This window comes from Syngnathoides biaculeatus, chromosome 8, assembly GCF_019802595.1.
Source record: "Syngnathoides biaculeatus isolate LvHL_M chromosome 8, ASM1980259v1, whole genome shotgun sequence".
NCBI classification, from domain to species: Eukaryota; Metazoa; Chordata; class Actinopteri; order Syngnathiformes; family Syngnathidae; genus Syngnathoides; species Syngnathoides biaculeatus.
The window spans coordinates 19435897-19455108 of record NC_084647.1 but is presented as its reverse complement, the minus strand read 5'-3'; the positions used below and the strand labels follow the sequence as shown (position 1 = coordinate 19455108).

At 42.7% G+C, this 19212-nt stretch overlaps 1 protein-coding gene across 3 annotated transcripts in view; it reads left to right on the top strand.

Annotated features, from left to right (window-relative positions):
* The first annotated feature begins 6210 nt into the window (after positions 1-6210).
* The window catches only part of bcl9l (bcl9 like), a 32117-nt gene continuing 19115 nt past the window's right edge, over positions 6211-19212 (top strand). For all 3 annotated transcript variants that reach the window (XM_061827313.1, XM_061827312.1, XM_061827311.1), the window contains exon 1: positions 6211-6823. The gene's annotated coding sequence lies outside the window, so the exon portion shown is untranslated. The remainder of the gene's footprint in view (positions 6824-19212) is intronic.

Here is a 19212-nt window from a genome sequence, read left to right as displayed (position 1 = left end):
GCCGCCCGCCTGCCGCCGCCAGAGCTGCCGGATCACTCGGGCCAGCCTGCATGTTTGATCGATGGCGAGCGAGCCCAAATTTGGCTCCGCTGGAGAGTTAGCTTCAGAGTCAGTCAGTGAGTGAAACTCTTGCGAGAGTTGAGGATTTAGTGACGGAGTGACTGACTGGAATAAAGTTGTTGAAATGTCTTTACAGAGTGAGTTATTAACATTATGAGCTGCATTAGTTTGACTTTGTGAGTACGTCAAAGAATCCACGAGACAGTTTGTGTGTTTTTGTGTCAGATATAGCGAGTGAGCAAAAGAGTTGATTGATTGAGGGAGGGAGTTAGGTGATGACTCAGTTCATCACTTGTGTATTTTTGTGAATTGTTTGTGACAGCGAATGAGTGAGTGATGGAACGTGTGAGGTGGTGAGTTAGTTCATCAGTTAGTGAGCCAGTCATTTTTTGAGTGAATTTGAGTCAGAATTAGCGAGTAAATGACTTTTTGAGTGAGTGAATGAGTAAGCTAATTTGTGAGAATGTTAGTGACCCGGTTTGTGTATTAGTTTGTGAGCCAGCTCAAGCTAGTAAGTTACTGAATTATTGAATGAGAGAGCTATGAAATGGATGAGTGAGTTAGTTGTGATTTAGTCAGTGTATTAATTTGAGTTTGTACATATTCTAACAAGACCCAGTTGCGGAGTTGAGTGAGTGAATTCGTGGATGAGTTTGGGTTGGGGAGTGAGTTACAAAGTTATTAAAGGGCCATTGTCATGAAATGGATGATTTTTAGTATATTAATGAAAAAACGGCAGCCGGTATGGACCAATGTTTTTTTTTTTCCACCACAAAACGTGATTTTAATGGCTTGGCATGGATGGCTTTTTGTAACTCCCACCATGAAAATCCTCTCGAGGGAGTTGTTTTTGAGAAGAAGCAGGAAGTGATGTACAGGGCAGTAGCACACTCAAGCGGACTCGTTTGTTTCCATTAGTTTTACCTGCGGGAAGGTAGCTCGTTGTGCCTTCGTGTTAGCTAAAATACTGGCTCATTGCATTGCTAGATATTGCTCGAATGCTCGGGTGGATGGATTTACCCTTCATAAGTTTCCAAGAGACCCGGTTTGTCGTGAAAAATGGATTGCACGGGTGCAAAGGACGAGAGCTTCGTGGGTTCCAAATGACAGGTAGGTGTGTATACAGCTACTAAAAAAAACAATAGTTGAGGGGGAGGACGTAATCCTTTCAGAACGTAAAAAAAGATCCGTGCCCGTAAGTCAGATGTGCTAAATGTGTCGATGTGCCCGTCAGCCCCGTGTCTGCCGATCACCGCTTCGGCCGGGGTGGCTCATCTACGCCACCCGGAGGTGGATCGCACGGGGAGGTGGTATGCCTGCCTGCGGTTTAGCTGTGGTCCGCATATAATTTAAAGACGGCTCGAAACAATAGGGTAATATTGCCCCCGCCACTTAACTCGATTGTGAGATGTTCTCTTCTTTGAAAAGAGCTTCCGTGTCCCACAGTAGGTGGGAGGACGAGCCGCCGGAAAGGCCGTGTCTCGCGGACGAGCACGGCTTCGGCCAGGCTGGCTCATACATACTGTCTGGGAGTATGTTGTTAGTTAGAAGTGATCTGCATATCATCTAAATATGGCTCCAAAACGATAGGCTATTATTGCCCCGGTCACTTCACTCGGTTGTGAGATGTTCTCGTCTTCTAAAAGAGCTTGCGTGTCAGAAGGGGCGTATTGAGCTCCCATTGTAGGGACCACGGCCTGTTCTCAATGGCGAATGTCCGGGTTGACGTCATGGGCAGGAGAAGCAGCCAATATGGCAACCACTTGGATGTGGAATGAGACTTCCGCAACTTTGCGCATGGATGACACCCTCGCCACTCATATTTATTTTTTCGTATAGACATTGAAGTGAATAATGTTATGTGTATTTTTCATTACAATATCTATTTTAGAATGTTTATAGGGATGACACTTGGGCTTTAAATTAGACTTAGTGAGCGTTTTAGTCACTTAGTGAGGCAGGTAGCTCATTTGCCCGTTTCAGCGTGAGCAAGTTGCACATTAGTTTATTTGCTAATTAGTCAGAAGTTTGACAAAGAGCCGATTGTCTCTGCAGGCTTTGGTAATTCGATTTGAAGTCTAATTTCCACATTTTTACAAGCGTTCTTGGGGCGACATCTGCACGCCAGCCTTTCAGCAGTGGGGATGCGTAAGATGGAAGAAGGAGGAGGAGAAAAGGGGAAGGCTCAGCTGGTGAAGCTTTGGCCTCACAGTTCTGGGGTCTGGGGTTCAATCCTGGACCCGCCTGTTTGCATGTTCTCCCCGTACTTGCGTGGGTTATCTCCGGGCACTCCGGTCTCCTTCCACATTCCAAAAACATGCAACATGACTTGGACACTCTAAATTGCCCCTAGGTGTGATTGTGAGTGCAGCTGTTTGCCTCGATGTGCCCTGCAATTGGCTAGCAACCAGTTCAGGGTGTACCCCGCCTCCTGCCGGTTGACAGCTGGGATAGGCTCCAGCACTCCCTGCGACCCTTGTGAGGATAAGCAGCTAAGAAAATGGATGGATGGATGATGGATGGATGGATGGATGGATGGATGAATAGAATTATTCTGTGCCTGGGGTGAAACTGTCACATTGTTGAACCTGAAATCACATTTGAATGCTTCCTTTCAGACTACTGAAAAATTAAATTGTAAATTTTGTGGGTTTCTTTCTTTTGAAAAGAAGTCACTCATGCTACGTGCTTCAGATATACGTTACTGTTCACACACTGTAACCAACATGAACACGTAAAGTCGAAAGAAGCCAATGTAGAGTTGGGAGGTAAAGTCAGGAAAGCGCCACTTCCGCTGCTGCGTCCAGTACTGCAAAGAGAAACTCTACTGCCACCTGGTGGCCACTTACCTTTTCTAAAGCAAAACCGATGGACACTTTTTTTTTATTATTATATTATAGTCGCGTGTGTGTGCGTGTGTGTGTGTGAGAGAGAGAAAGAGACTGAGAGAGAGCGCGCGCGCGTGCGTGTTTCCTTAGGTTTTATTGTTGGAGGCCGACGAGCTTGTCTGTCTTCCTGCAAAATGACCTGATTTCTTGCTGGATGACAAGCAACTAATCCCTGAAAATGTGGAGACTTGTTGACATTGACCCATCACAACAGTGGACAGCTGCAAATACGGTGTAAAAATGAAACATTGTCACTTGAAATATCGGGGGCGGGGGGGGGGGGGGTGGCAAGCATAAATTATGCAGTAGTGTACACATCGAAAGTGAACAGAGATGTTTCTGCAGGTAAGTGGCTCCAGACACAAAAGCAACAGAAGGGCGGAGCGTGTCCCCATGGAAACCATCAGCTTCATCGTCGTCATTATCATCATCATCATCTGTAGCCAACACTCATTATGACACTTCAACATTCTTACAGACTGAGTACGCGCCAACAAAACCTTGAATACACCGTATCCACGGTACGTTTTTCACTGCGCCAAGTATCACCGTAAGCACCAACATTCGCGTATTGTTGATCAAAAACAAGTTGTGGGTTTTATTCCTGAAAAGCTGAATTAATGTTATTGTATTGTAATGCACATGTCATTACCGACTTAAATGAAAATGGTACCAACAGATTTTTGTTGTAAAAACAAACGGGTCAAAGAGATTGAATGCGAATGTCTTTTACTTCACAAGTGAACTGTACTTCGCAGATGTACTGCGCTATAACTTCCTCACACATTCCCGAAACATCCAATTTTAGGTGATGGATAAATTGGTGTGAACGTGAGTGCGAAGGCCTATTTTGCTTTGTGCCCAGCTATTGAGCAACAAGCGACCAGTCCCGGGTGGACTTTGCTTTCTCACCTAAAGTCAGCAAGCACGATAGAAACAGATGAAATGATTGAAGGAGTAGCTGCGGCTACATTATTTGTTGTTTTTCTCCATAGAGTGTGTTGTTTGAATGGCCGTGCACCCGAGTGGACGCACCTCTGCGTTTATTTCCCGCAGCGAGCCCCACTGACATTCTTGTTTTGTCTCCTCACATCCGTGCCAGTTTCCATGACAACATGACTTCACTCTCTCATCCTCCGCTGCCATGCATTCTCCTGACCTTCCATCGCTCTTTTCATTTTCTTCACCCCCCCCACACCCACCCCACAAAAAAATAACAGAAGAAAGGAATAGTGGCAGCCCATCCTCCTCTCATTTCCTGATTCTAATTGGTGCTCGCCGCATACCAGCGGGAAAAGTGATGGATGCGCATCAAGTGGATGTTTATGATGGCAAACAAATGTGCCTGCAGGCTATCTTCATCTTGCTGCCGAGGGGCATCCATCCAGATATTGATGCCTTTCAGAAGAGGCAACACCCCACAGTCCAACGGTAAGATGGAAGTAATACACAATAATAAAAAAAAAAAATCAACGTGCCATAATTTAAAAAAAAATCCAAATTGTATATGGGTATTGTCTTTCAAATTTCGAGGGGAAACGATAGTTGATTTTGGAATGATAAAGAAAATTATTCATTCAGGCTGCAATTGGCTGGCAACCAGTTAGGCTGTGCCGCGCCTCCTGCCCGTTGACAGCTGGGATAGGCTCCAGCCCTCCGACGACCCCCGTGAGGATAAGCGGCTAAGAAAATGGATGGATGGATTCATTTAGGTATTGATTTGACAATGTGTTTGCTATTGTGGTAGCGTACGATGGCGCTGCATCACACAAGCAGCTGCTTATAATATTTTGGTGAACATATTTAGCTCTCAGCGTGATGCAGTGCAGCCCTCACAAACCGCACTAATAATAATAAACACATTGCTAAATGACTACTTATCTGGGTGTCAATCAAAAGTGAGCATTATTATTGCGACTGTTGCTACAACTTAGTTTAGACCATGGGTGGTCATGGCATGTGGCCAGCTCCATTTTTATCAGGAGCAATTATTTTATTTTCAACCCAGTAATACTTTTTTAAACCATTTTTTTTTTGCCTGTAATGTATTGCATCAATTTAGCTGTTTCCCCCTGAAATTAGTTCATTGAAATGGTATTCACTTGAATTTACTGTAACTCCTGACAAACTTTTTTCATCCATCCATTCATCCATTTTCTTAGCTGCTTATCCTCACAAGGGCCGCGGGTAATGCTGAAGCCTATCCCAGCTGTCGACGAGCAGGAGGCAGGGTACACCCTGAACTGGTCGCCGGCCAATCGCAGGGCACATGGAGACAGACAGTCGCACTCACAATCACACCTAGGGGCAATTTAGAGTGTCTAATTAACGTTGCATGTTTTTTAGATGTGGGAGGAAACTGGGATGGCCAAATAAAAACCCACGCAGGCATGGGCAGTACATGCAAACTCTACAACCGGGGGACTGGGATTTGAACCCGGGTCCTCAGAACTGTGATGTCAACACTACAGCTCCACCGTGCCGCTATATGCGTGTGTGTGTGTATAATTTATTTAGTCATCATACAAAATAAACACATTTGAAATTTTACTTCTTTTAATTGACACCAAAAAAATCTTTTGAATTTACTTAATTCGATCACATACATAAACATTATCTTATCAGTTTTTGTTTGTTTGTTTTTTTTGGTGGAGGGGAGAACATTATGTCTGTTTACCATAGTTCACATGATTACATTCAGAATTGCAGGCATGGTAGAGCAACTGGTTAGAGCGTTGGCCTCACAGTTCACAGGCCCACCTGTGTGCAGTTTGCATGTTCTCCCCGTGCCTGTGTGCGTTTTCTTCGGACAGTCCGGTTTCATCCCACACTCCCAAAACATCCAACATTAACTGGACACTCTAAATTGCGCCGAGGTGTGATCGTGATTGTGACGGTTGTCTCTCTCCATGTGCCCTGCGATTGACTCTCGACCAGTTCAGCGTGTACCCTGCCTCCTGCCCGTTGACACCTAGGATAGGCTTCTGACCCTTATGAGGATAAGTGGCTCAGGAAATAAACGAATTAAGAAATATATACAGAACTTTTGTTTCTTCCAGTTTATCAAGTGACTTTGCGTAAATGCCTTTTTTTGTTTTAAATGGCCCTTGGAACTCAAATGAGGCATGGTAAAATCATCCAATTAATAGCAAATAATTTATCTATCTATGGGAGCGACATACAGTGACAGGCTGGAGAATTAAATAATTTTTTTCCACTAGATGGCAGACGGAAATATGAACGTGAGTATCCACCTGCTGCCATTCCATACAACAGAAACAAAATTCACAGGACCACGTTTCTTATTTTTTATGAGGGAATTGAGAGGAAAATCGCACTTCAATCGGTTTGCTTTTTCATAGATTGTTGTTTCGTTTTGTGCTTTCAGACTTCTCGAAATATGTGCGTTGGCTCAATAAAGGTCGGGGAAAACCAAGCATAGTTTTGAAGACAGCGCGGGTGTGCCTAATGAAGTGTCCCGAGAGTGTCACTGTGGGAAGTCCACGCAGTGACACTCGGCAGTGACTTACGGATGCCCGCGTGGACACTCTCATGATTGTCAGCTCCTCGATAACGACGCGTCCTGCTCGGGAGTCGTGAACCGCGCGGATCTCCGAATTTCAGACCAAACTTCCAGCGACACGAGACGCGTCGCTCATAACCAGCTCGAGGCGCCGCCGTGGTGGGCAAGAGACCGCCGTGCACCCTCCCCCTCCTCCTCCCACTCTCCACTCCGGCGACCAGGGAAGCGACTGCGGCTGCGACGCGAGCCGGCTGAGCGAGCGCTGTTGGCGGCTTTCACCTCCGGGGAATGTCGGCAGTGACGTCGGCCTCTTCTTCCTCCTCGGGTGTCAGTCACACAGCGGCCAGATGGGGTAGAGTAAGCCGCGTGTTTTACCCATAGTGTTACGCACACGCTGTCATATTTATGTCAAAACGTCTTTCTCTTTTGTTTGTTTGTTTGTTTTGTTGACTTAAATGTGCGGTAGTGGTTAAAAAAAAAGTTGAGTTAGCTCGTGCGGAGGTCAATTAGCTTGCTAGCTCAGTTAGCTTCTGACGCATCCAGCCAGCCTGAGTGGGCTTCCATGTCACCGGCTGGCGTCCCGAGGAAAAAAAGCCCCACACATCATCTCAATAGAAGAGGCTCTCCCCCCTAACTTCTTGCCCACTTTGGGGAATGCCATAAACCGCACCGTGCTCCGTAACCACCGCTTCGTATTAGCCTGTCGGCTCGCTTATGGGAAAGACGGCGGTGAAGCTACGCCGAGCCGTGTGAGGTGACAGGGGGCTGTCACATCCACGCAGAGCCGGTGTGGGCATGCGGTGACTTGACATAAATCTCTCACACTGTTGACACATTGTCACATTTTAACGCTATATTACTTGACATTTTCTCTTTACGTGACTTGATGCTGGTGCCAATAACTGGTTATTTGAGAGTCGTCAATTTAAAAAGAAAATAAAATGCTCCACGCAGCCCGGCGATTGCGAATAAGCGTGACATGCTTGCTCGTCCGGTTCTTGACTCGTCTTCCCCGCCGTGCGTGTGATTTTGTGTCATTTTTAGTCCACGATGACAACAAGCCAGCAGCCTGTTGCACGTACGGTTGCCATAACGCTGCCGCTACAGCTTTAAGTGCACACACAGTCTGCGTGCTGTACCTCTCATATCCCGGCTAGCTATATTTAGCCCACTAACTGAGTTTGCAACTTGATCCGAATTGTCTTGCTGAGCGCATTGGCGGCCAGTGCATTCGCTCGTGGGCCTTCAGGGAGGATTTACCCGACTAAATCCGCTTCTTGATAACACCACCATCGCGTTGTAACTAACAGTAGAAACTAGAGGTGTCACAATTAATCGATTCATTGAGAACTCGATCATCAAATTAATTGCCAACCGTTTTGGTAATCGATTAATCATTTAGAATTATGGTTAAACTTAAAATGGTCCAAATCTTGTGATTTCAACCTGTCAGCATAAATATTCTCAGATTTTTATTGTCCTTCATGAAAGCAGACTGATTTATGGTTTTTTTTTTCTTTCTTCTTAATCACAACAAGACATTTGCAGATATTTGGTTTTACTTTGGAGAACGGTGATCATTGTTTCCGATTTTTCTGGCACGAACCAAACCAAACCAGGAAATGAATTGGGGGGGGGGGGGGGGTTAATCCATTACAGCAGTAATCACTATTATTTTGGAGTGGTATGAGTAACCTGTAATTGACATTTAGTTGAACCTGAAGCAGCTTCATGAGTATAAGTAATTTAGTGAGTATGTCACTCCCTCTTAGGTGATATTTTTGATTGTTGTTCATTTGGTTTTGTATGAATAGATGAAAATAATTGGTTAGTCGATGGTGATCTGGGGGGAAAAAGATTTTGCAATGAACTTTTGTAAAAACTTTTTTTTCTGCTGTTATTCAATCAAAAGATGGGATAATTGATAGAATAATAGAGACATGTTTTATCGTGTCAGCCCTAATTAAAACCATCAATTCTATACAGGAACACAATATACCAGTACAGAATTGTCCCGTGTATATCATGTGGGTCAGTTCACAATCTACATTTTGTTAGTAACATGACAAAACATTTTTAAAATTGTAATAAATATCTCATGCTTACCAGGGACGATAATTCGTGCAGATGTACAGGTTTTGCTTATCGAAGTTGGCTGTAAGGATTTTTGGTATGACCACCCAATCAGAGTACAGGAAAATGCTGACATCATTGAGCGCCAGGATTTTGACTCAGTGAAATCGAGTTGGTTGAATAAACTGTACCGTTGCAAACAATGAATGAATCAACCCAGGCATATTTGTGAATTGGTAGTTATGAATTTGCCTTTTCATTTTTTTTATGGGGGGGACCTTCCTTCATTGTTTGATTAAAAATTCAACCATTCGCTGTTTATTGCTGCTGTCTATGGAAGTAAATAAGTGCCATCAGGATTTGAATTTGAAGTGCCACAGAAAACAGGATTTGAATTTGAAATGTAAAATGATCACATTTTTAATAGTTGCTACACTCCGCTGTCTGAAATTCAACTGGCTACAATACGCTGTCTAAAATTCACTGTCGGTGGCACCAGGCAGGGTTACTTCAGGTCACAACCAAACAACAGTTGAATTTCAGACAATGAATTGTAATTGGTTTAATTTCAAACAGGGAACTGTAGCCAGTTCAATTGTTAACATTGAAAAGTTACACTGAAATACAACTATTGAAAATGTGATCACTTTACATTTCAAATTCAAATCCTGTTTTCTGTGGCATTTCAAATTCAAATCCTAGTGGCATTTATTTACTTCCATAATGTCTACGTTGAAGCGACTTGAGAAATTTCATAAATCATAATTAGTGCTCTTCAGCCTTTTGGTGTCATCTGTCGTCCCTATCCCTCCACTCCCAGTAAACGTTTCATTTACATTGGTGGGCCAGACTGATTCTGAAGGCGTTGGGCACATCAGATTGACGTGGCAGCAGAGGTTAAAATCTGATTGGACAAGCAAGATCAACATGCAATATAAAAAGCAGTGGAAGCAGTGGAAGAGCAATCCCGTATAATGAAAGCTGTTGGGAGTAAATTAATACAACTTCATGGAACGTATAATTTTAGTCTGTATACAGTATGTAAGTCACTGTTTCGGCCTGCTGAGAAGGCCTTGCTGGCCCTGACCTGACCTGACCACAGGCACAGCGACAGTAAACAGTGTTGCTTGACACTGGCTGGCCCTAAAAACAGAGCAGCTCATTTGTGAATAGCAAACAACAGCTAGGTGGGGGTTCACAGCGAAGTACACCCCTCCATATTCAATCAGTCACAATGCGTCAACTCACCTGTTGTGATTCATTTTTCCGTGGTAATTAATGAAAAACTCAAATCACCTTTAAAGCATTTTATTTTCAAGGATAATGTAAAAGTAATTGGAAATGATAGAGTATTTTGGGAATATAGTTTAGGGCACATTTAAAGCTTAAAATTATTAATATCTGCAATTATAAATGGGTTTAGGGACAGGTCAATAACTCATAGATGTTCTTAGTTTTGTAGAAATGTTTTAACTTCAAACATGCAATGTAAGAAAGGATTAAGTGACCTATCATTTAGATTTTTAATCAAGCAGTTTTTACCTTATTTGGTTGCAATTGGAGAGATGGTAGCCAGTGCAGATGAAATATGCAAGTGAGATCACATGATTGGTGGGGAGCACACAGCTTCCCGTAACTTCTGTCTACAACTGATTTGGAAAGGAACAGCTTGTGACAAACAATCAGTGAATTCTTTGTGTAATTGAATCTCATCTATGAATAGGAAGAAAAAACATTAGTGAACTGTACTCTACAACCACAGGCCACAATATTAGGAACACCGTGTATCAAATGAGGTGCGATATGAGAATTGTGACAAATGTCAGCTTTTACCTTTGATTGACAGAAAATAGGAAAGGTTGTAATTCGATTTTGTGTAGGTTCTCGATCCATCAGGTAATGCTAATCCGCAAAGGCTGAATCGAGGCGACTGGACTCCTCTAGTTTGTTGAATTAGTATTTTTCCCACTCGTTATCTGTAAAAAACTATGCTATTTGTCAAATGAAATATGAAATCAAAACTTGCTCTCAGAAGGTGTTACTGCTGACGTTGTCTTTACATCAAGACTAAAGACAGCTACTTTCCCACCAATTTACCTCTCACTCAGGTGCATGTTAGTGCGTTTAATAATGCTGAATATATATTTTTATTCGCTTGATCGATGGGATAATTGATAGAATGGTACCTTCCAACCACGTCCCTGCAAGTTGGCTTTCCTGCTCAGCGGTTATCGTCACACCACCCAAAACTAACCCAAAAGACTATGAGAAAAGGTTAAAATGTTGAAAGAGAGCATGCAATTTTAATTCCAATAAAAATTTCCCAATTTAAATGATACAAGATATTACAGTTTTTATTTATTTTTTCAAAGTTCATCAAAAAAATGTGTACAAGTTTTCTTTCAAGAGACTTCACATATTTCAATTTAAGAAAGAAAGCATTTGTCTGCCTTGTGCCATTGTTGGGACACACGCTCACATCCTGCTGCTCCAATCAGTATTACTAATTTACAATGTAGACTATCGCACGATTCGTCACTTTTTCAACTGCTCCCTTTGCACAATTGTCATTACACTGTCTATAACGGTGAACCGCAAAAGGGTAAGGCCACTCTGTACAATCTTAACATAATGTGGGGAGTCTTAACTGCTCTAAATGCCAGAAGACTCTCCATCTTTGCATAACTGTGACTCTTGTAATTAATTGTTCCCTCTTAACTGAATATCTATTGTTCATCATTCTTGTTAGTTTGTTTTTCTTCTCTGCACTCAACATGAATGTCGTACCAGGGCGGCACCAACTGCCAGAGCCAAATTCCTTGTGTGTTGTTGCATACTTGGCCATTAAAGCTGATTCTGATTCTAATATAATAGACTCCCCACCCCCTTTATTTAAGATAAATATAGTTAATAAAAAAAATAACTGAGTAATATATGATGACATATAACACATTTATTTGCTTTAAGCATCTTTCATAAACTGTATGAGCTACTGTCCATTTTTCTGTGGAAGAATTTGCCCATTCCTGTCATAATGTGTAAAAAAAAAAAAATGTGCGTGCAACAGGGGCGTGCTGCCATCTTGTTGAGGGCACCAACACAAAGTAAACAACGCATGTTTGTTGTAGTCATGCGCTTGTGCGTGTCAGAAGCACGAGTTTAAAGACCAACCAGCGCAACGACCTGCTGGTTTTCAAGAGACACGGGCAGGTATGCTAGCACGCCGCCAAGGTCTAATTGGATACCTGGCATCGTTAGAGCCCTTAACTCTTGTCCGAAGTTGTTTTCTTCTTGTCGTTGTTGTGCGGATGCTGCTGTGGCCATCTGCTCTCCTGCGACACACCAGCACTTTTTTTTTTTTAACACACGGTTGGTTCGCCAAACGGAAATGCAGTTCTCCAGCTGTGGCAGCAAACAGCCGGCTGGTAGCCCATCAAATTAACGGTAACGATGGGAGTGGGAGGCGTTCATGCTGAAATCAGACGATTAAAAAGTTGACAAAAAAGTGTCATGAATGCCTCTGTGAACTTGAGGGGGATGCTTGTTTTCTCCCCATCAGCCTGCTATCTGAAGATGATGATGAGACTGCAATTTCAGACATTCCCTTGCTCTAGTTGGCAGACCTCCAAGCACGCCTTAGAAAGCATGCGACCGTTGACCCGCCATGCAAACACCAACCGCCACTTCCTTGTTTTGATATTGAGGCTCGGCTCAAGCCTGGTACACGTATTGGTTTTTAGCGTCTTAAATGATCTATTAAATGTGAAAGACGCCACACATGCGAAAGGAAAAAATCTTGCAGCGTGTTTTTACTTCTCTTAGAGTGTCTACAGTGAACCGCCACCTATATGTGGTTTACTATTCACAAAATCACCTTTGTATATCAGGGAGGAGCAATATTTTGCCTAGGCAGGGAGCCGAAGTGACTTGTGCTGTAAACCTTTGCATGACTAACCTGGCTAATGGGAAATTAAATTGACTATTATACATGACCTAAAAATGTACCCACCGTTAACACATTTTTAATTATGGTGAAAAGATTTGTGAGGAAATTCTTTGTTCCTCCTTTGTCCTTCCAGTTCACTTGCATTTTATATATTTATTCTGTAGTGAAATACATGAAAAATAATGGCCAATGTTGTCGCAAGTTGAATGTTGTATAGGCTGAGTCTTTCGTCTGAGGATAAGAAGTTGAGGTGGGCAAGTGGAAGAGGAAGTGAGCGGTGAGTCTCATTTATAGGAAGACGAAAAGCAGTTGCAGGTCCTAAAACTGATGATCCATCATGTGACTGGTGTATACATTCATTTCCGGTGTCCATCCATCCATTTTCTGACCCGCTTATCCACACTAGGGTCACGGGAGTGCCAGAGCCTATCTCAGCTGTCAAAAGGCAGGAGACTGGGTACAACCTGAACTGGTTGCCAGCCAACCGCAGGGCACACGGAGACAGACAACAGTCGCACTCAGAATCGAACCTAGGGGCCATTTAGGGTGTCCGATGAATGCATGTGTTTGGGATGTGGGAGGGAACCGGAGTGCCTGGAGAAAACCCACGCAGGCACGGGGAGAATACGCAAACTTCACCTGAATTTGAACGGGGCCGATATTTGAACCCCGGTCCTCAGAACTGTGAGGCCAACGTTCCACAGCTGCATCACCGTGCTGTCACATTTCTGGTGTATTTTTAATGTTTTTTTTAAAGTTAAATGATCATTCAACTTTAAGAGTAATGTTTTAAGATGAGTTTGAAATATAATATTTCAGTGTTTTGGCATCACAGTTTGTGGTATACTTATGAGTTAAATTATAAATGTATTTTGGGCTCGACATCAATTAAGTGTTTTTTTTTTGTGGCTTGGGCTTATTCTTGGTACATATTCAGTGTTTACTATATCAGATGAGAGCGTCTCGGCAATGTTATCGTTATGGTGTAAAGTTGAACACCCACACTCCTTTCTGTCACTCTATTCAACAAGTGTAGTCACACACTCCTCCAGTGATGTCACTGAGAGATTCCGAATTGCTGTGAATTTGCCTAAAATCACAACAACACTCTGCTGCGCTGGTTTGTGAATAAACTGCTATGTCACGTATATTCTGTTAATGTGCCAGTTTTGCAGGATTTTTATATGAAAGATGGATAACTACCTCTCACCTTCGATGGATTGATTCAATGACTCAGAGGTGTGTCCCAACACTATGGTTCACATGAGCTCCCTCCTCCTCACACATATGTACTTGTTGTCGTGTGTTTTTTCGTTGCCTGGCCTGTCCGGCACGTGAGGTTACTTTGTGTTGTCATCTCTGAACACAGACGTCTACGAATGACAAAGCGTTTCGCTTCCCTCGATAAAGTGCAAACTACTCCGCTTGCATCTGTGATCTGCATAGCCGCCGTCCTGTGGCTGTGGAGGGGTAAAGTATACCGTGTGGTGGCTGGGCGAGCTTGCAGACAAATAGCAGCCTTCGCGTTTGTGGCTTTGTAAGATGGTTGCCCTGGCAACAAAACAAGCAGAGGCCAACCAGCAGGTTGGGGGCTTGTGATAGGCGGATGGACGCGGCGTCGTCGGATGTTGCAGACCTGTGACGTTTTGCGCGGCAAACACCAGGGTGGCGGGGCCAGTCCAAGCAGGAGCGTTAAGAGAGTGTACATAATGCAGCATTCGTTAACCTCCCAGCGGGTTGCAACTTGCCTGAGACGTTAATTCCTCACGAGCTTAAAACATTACAAAACAACACCGATGATTGACTGAACAGTTTCTATTCATCACAGTGAGGATGCTCTTCATCATTTATCCGCTGCGTTTCATTGATCTTCATGGCGTTCCAATGTAACCTTTTGACGTAGTGGCTCCCGCTCACTGACATCATTGCCTTCTGCTCCAAGAGAGTGAAAGTTGGCATTGGCTTGTTTGCTGATTCAGTGTCTGTTTGAAAGCAGGAAATCTCTGCAGACTTGCAGAGCTTGCATGTCAATGTCAATCACTGGGGGGGGTAAAAAAAAACGTTGAGCCGACAAGAACAGTTGGTGGGCAGTACTTTTATGTGGAAAAAAAAAATAGTACCATCAATCCAAAGCGTATTGTTTGATGAAGGGGAATTTTTTTTACGAAGTGGTTTTAAACATGTCAGGTTACATCACCATATCGATTAATTACACAGATTGAATAAGGCTTAAAATTTCCACTGTGGTTGTGGTGGCGGGGAGCACTTCTGTTGTTTTATTCCATCACAGGTCATGTGTGTTGTGTTGGCCTCTCATTTGCCCTCTGGTGCCTGAACTTTGGTAACGGACTAATTTTTAGGGGAAAAAGGGCCATTGTCTAAATGAGCGTCCTGCGTCATTCATCAGCGGGTGTATATATTTATGTGTACTGGCACTGGGGCATCACTGTTCCACACATGTCCGCATCTCTTAATATTAGCTGTTTGTTCAAAAAATAGTTGCTGCAACACTGCTTTTGATGATGTAAGCATCCCATTAACGGTTCTAATCTTTCATTTACTTTAAAGTGCCACTGTCATGAAATGGAAAATTTTTAGTTTATTATGAATGAAAAAACGGCAGCCGGTATGGACCCATCCGTTTTTCCACCACAAAACATGATTTTGACGTGTATGGCTTTTTGTACCTCCCACCATGAAAACCCTCTCGAGGGATTTGTTTTTGACAAAAAGCAGGACGTGACGTACATGGCAGAACCGCCCTCAAGTGGACTCGTTTCTTTCTATTAGTTTTACCTGCGAGAAGGTAGCACTTTGTTTCTTCGTGTTGCTTCCGTGTTTCATAGTAGGTGAGCGGACTAGCTGTCGCCGAAGCTAGGCTGGCTCATACATACCGTCTGGGAGTCTGTTGTTAGTTACAAGCTCTCCGCATATAATCTAAATATGGCTCGAAACAATAGGATAATATTGCCCCGGACACTTCACTTGATTGTGAGATGTTCTCTTCTTCGAAAAGAGCTTCAGTGTCTGAAGGGGCGTCTCCCATAGTAGAGGCCACAGCGTGTTTTCAATGGCGAATTTCCGGGGTGACGTCTCAGACAGTAGATGCAGCAAATATGGCGACCACTTGATTTCGAATGACACTTCCGCAACTTTGAGCATGGATGACTCTCTCTCCGCTCATACTTATTTTTTCGTTTAGACATTGAAGTGAATATTGTTATATGTATTTTTCATTTCAATATGTATTTTAGAATGGTTATAGGCCTCCACTCCCTGAGAAGGGTTGCGTCAGGAAGGGCATCCGGCGTAAAAATTGTGCCAAACATATGTGCGTTCTTCTGAGATGACACGCTGTGGCGACCCCGAAAGGGACAAGCTTGAAAGAAACTTACTTATAGGGATGACACTTGGGCTTTAAGGTTCTCACATTTTGACACATTCTCACATTCTCTGAGGGTTCCCCATACTTTCATACATATTTCTTCTTTCTTATTCATCATCTAGCTCTTATACCTAGAAAAAGTCAGGAAACCCTTGTTCTGCAACCAAGTTTACAAAGTCAAAAACCTGCCAAAGAACTTTGTGTTGACATTTTAGGGACTGAAGATAAGGTCCCCCCCCAATTGTTGTGGTTCTGATTTCCTACATTTTAGAACTGGGGTCGTGGCTATTTTTATTTTTTTTTAAACAGAATATTTTTACTCCCTGTCCAGCACATGGTGCCGGCATTTTCTTGTCAGTTCCCGTCAATTCACACTCTCTCATGCTTAACGAAATCAAAATTCATGATGGCGTCTCGCATTGTGAAACACCGTAATATTAGCAGAGATGATAAGTAAACTTGATTTTGTCACGAACAGGGCGGAGGGTAGGATCCAGATGCAGGAAGCCGATACATAAGCGTGGATTATAGTAAGGTTTATTGCCAGGCAGAGGTCATACATGGGAAGGCAGTCTAACAAGGCAAAAGGCTTGGTCCAAAAAACATGAAACCTTCAAAAATCGGACATGGCAAAACATGAAAACGTAACTTGACTTGATTTGGCTCAGTAATCCTATATGACATGGGACGAGACAGTTATGCTAGCTGACGCTCGAGAACACACGCTTATACACAACGATCTGGCAACAAGTGGCGTGAAAAACAAATCTTAAATACACAACATAATCAGGAGTCAACGAGGTCCAGTAGCACCGGCGAGGAAGTCGCCACGGCCATGCCGCTGCGGAGTGTACGCGTGACTGAACCACGCCCCTGGCATATTATGTGGTGTAAAACTGTTACTGTCGGTGGGAATTTTTAGGCTCGTTCGGGATATCGAAACCACAACACTTTTACACTTTTTTACATTGGTTTCCTTTTGTGAATATTCATTTTGAGAGCTGCAAGAAGGATACCGTGTAATCATTTTGCGTGTGTACACCAGGTACATCTGATTGTTCACCGCTGCCTTTGCATAACGAGCTTGACTAGTGTGTGTGCATTTTTCAAATGCATCAGTGCGTATGTCTGTACGCTGATGTTGCATGAAGTCATCCTTTGAATTGAAAAATGATATTCGTTAGGGAAATTGTGTGTATGTGTGTGTGCCGTAATTTCCAGCCTACAAGCCGTGACATTTTTCACACGCTTTCAACCCTCCGGTTTATGCGGTGATGCAGCTAATTTCTGCATTTTTAATTTCTGCAAGTTTTATTTTAACTGGCCCTGTTAGTGTTAGCACCGCGCTAGCATTAAACTCTTTCTGTGTACAGTTTTTGTAAGTATCTCGTGTTTGAATGTGGGTTTCAATGTGGGCACTTGCGGCTTTTACGCAGCTGCGGCGTATATATGTACCAAATGGTATTTCCTTTACAAATTTACTCGGTGAGGCTTATAACCTGGTGCGCTCTGCAGGAATTACGGTATATCGATTACACACACACTCAGAGTGGAAGCCAGAAGTTTACATACAATAACGAACATTTCATTTTTTTGTCTCACTGTCACTGAAGTCAAATCAGACTAAACCGCTCGTGTTTCAGGTCTATCAGGATAACCAAAACTGTTTAATTTTGTTAAATGCTACTATAATGATAGAGGATTTCGTAGTGTTTTATGTTTTGTTGTTATGACTCATCATTTGGTTTTGCACTTTCTACACTGTCAATTTGAACAGATTTGCTGTGTAAGGATGGAAATTTAAAGAAATCATATTTGTCAAATAATTGAAAGTATAATCAGCAGGTTAAATGATTATTAAAAATAATGATGACTTGCAGCCAGATTTTGCAAATTTTTTGATGACATTTAAGTAATTGGATATCCACTATTTTATTTTTTAGGACTCAAAGTGAATCCTGCTAAAAATAGTCCTGGTTATCAAACTGAGCACCTAGTGCCTCTTGGTGTCTTCACTGCAGATTGTAACTTGGGAGACCATAGAATAAAATGCATGAAATTATTATGTTATTTGTTTTCTTGAATACATACCCACATATGGTCCAACACGCCAATAAAAAAAAAAAACTGCTGAAGTAACTTCAGTGAACCCCCACATATTTGCAATTAGGCATTTGTGAATTTGGATTGCATATACAGTATCTCTATTATTCACTGAAAACCCACCTATTTGCTCTTTTGTACTCAAGCCAAAGCAGTGTCTTATATAAAGAATTATTTTGGCGGCATCCAGGGATCTACGTTGAAGTGAAAGGTGTTTTATTTAGTGAGACCATATTCTTGTATAATGGAAAAAAGTACTTTGGCTGCATCTAAGGCAATTACAAACCTGGTTGGTGGTGTCAATTACTCGTGGATTTCCCCTATTCATGGCAGGCCTCCACAGGGGAGCCGTACCCCTAAACAATTAAATCGGACAAGATGTTTCAGCATTTCTAGCTGTCTCTCAGACTATTTTCTCATGTGGACAATTTGAGGCAATGGTCAAACCTCTGGTCAGAAATTTACAACGTGACTAAATCACTGCTCTTGCAACGTATACAGGGTCACCGTGGCTTTGGAATTGTTCAGTGCAATTTACTCCATGCTTGCATTCCTCCAAGGGCGAAAACAACTTTAACATTTTTGCTTCAACCCCCCCCCCCCCCCCCCCCACACACACACACACACAAAACATTGCATGTTATATTTGGCAATGTCCGTCGTCCTCTGCTGCATTTCCTGAAACCGGTTGGAGAAGTCAGAAATCAAATCAATATACAAAGTGACTTCCCCAAAATACAATCATGCCGGCCACAGAAAAGCACTAAAAAAACATTTTTTACTGGTTGAACCAGCAACTTGCAATCCAGCACTGAAATATCTTTGTGAGTATAAGTTATAATTAGCAGAAAAGGATACCAAAAAACACCAGGTTTAGTTTATTACTATTATTGTTTTTAAGGTTGTAATTCCCAAGCTCCAAACGGGATATTTCTATCCATTTTCTGGGTACGTGAGGACGATGCAGGGGTAGGTAACAGGCTCAGGGAGGCGTTACAGAATAGATTATGTAGTCCGTATTTTTTTTTTTTTTACTGTCATCCAATATTAGATTACTGAAAAAAATACTACAAGTACATGCATTAAAAAATTTGATGATTTAGCAGCATTTTTTTTTTTTTTTTTTTTTAATGTGGCAAGAGACGCTGGTTGTTGATTTGAGCACTCACCCGCTTTCGCACTAGTGGACTGAGCAACCTTGTCAGGAGTTTACCAGAGCAACAAGTGGGCACAG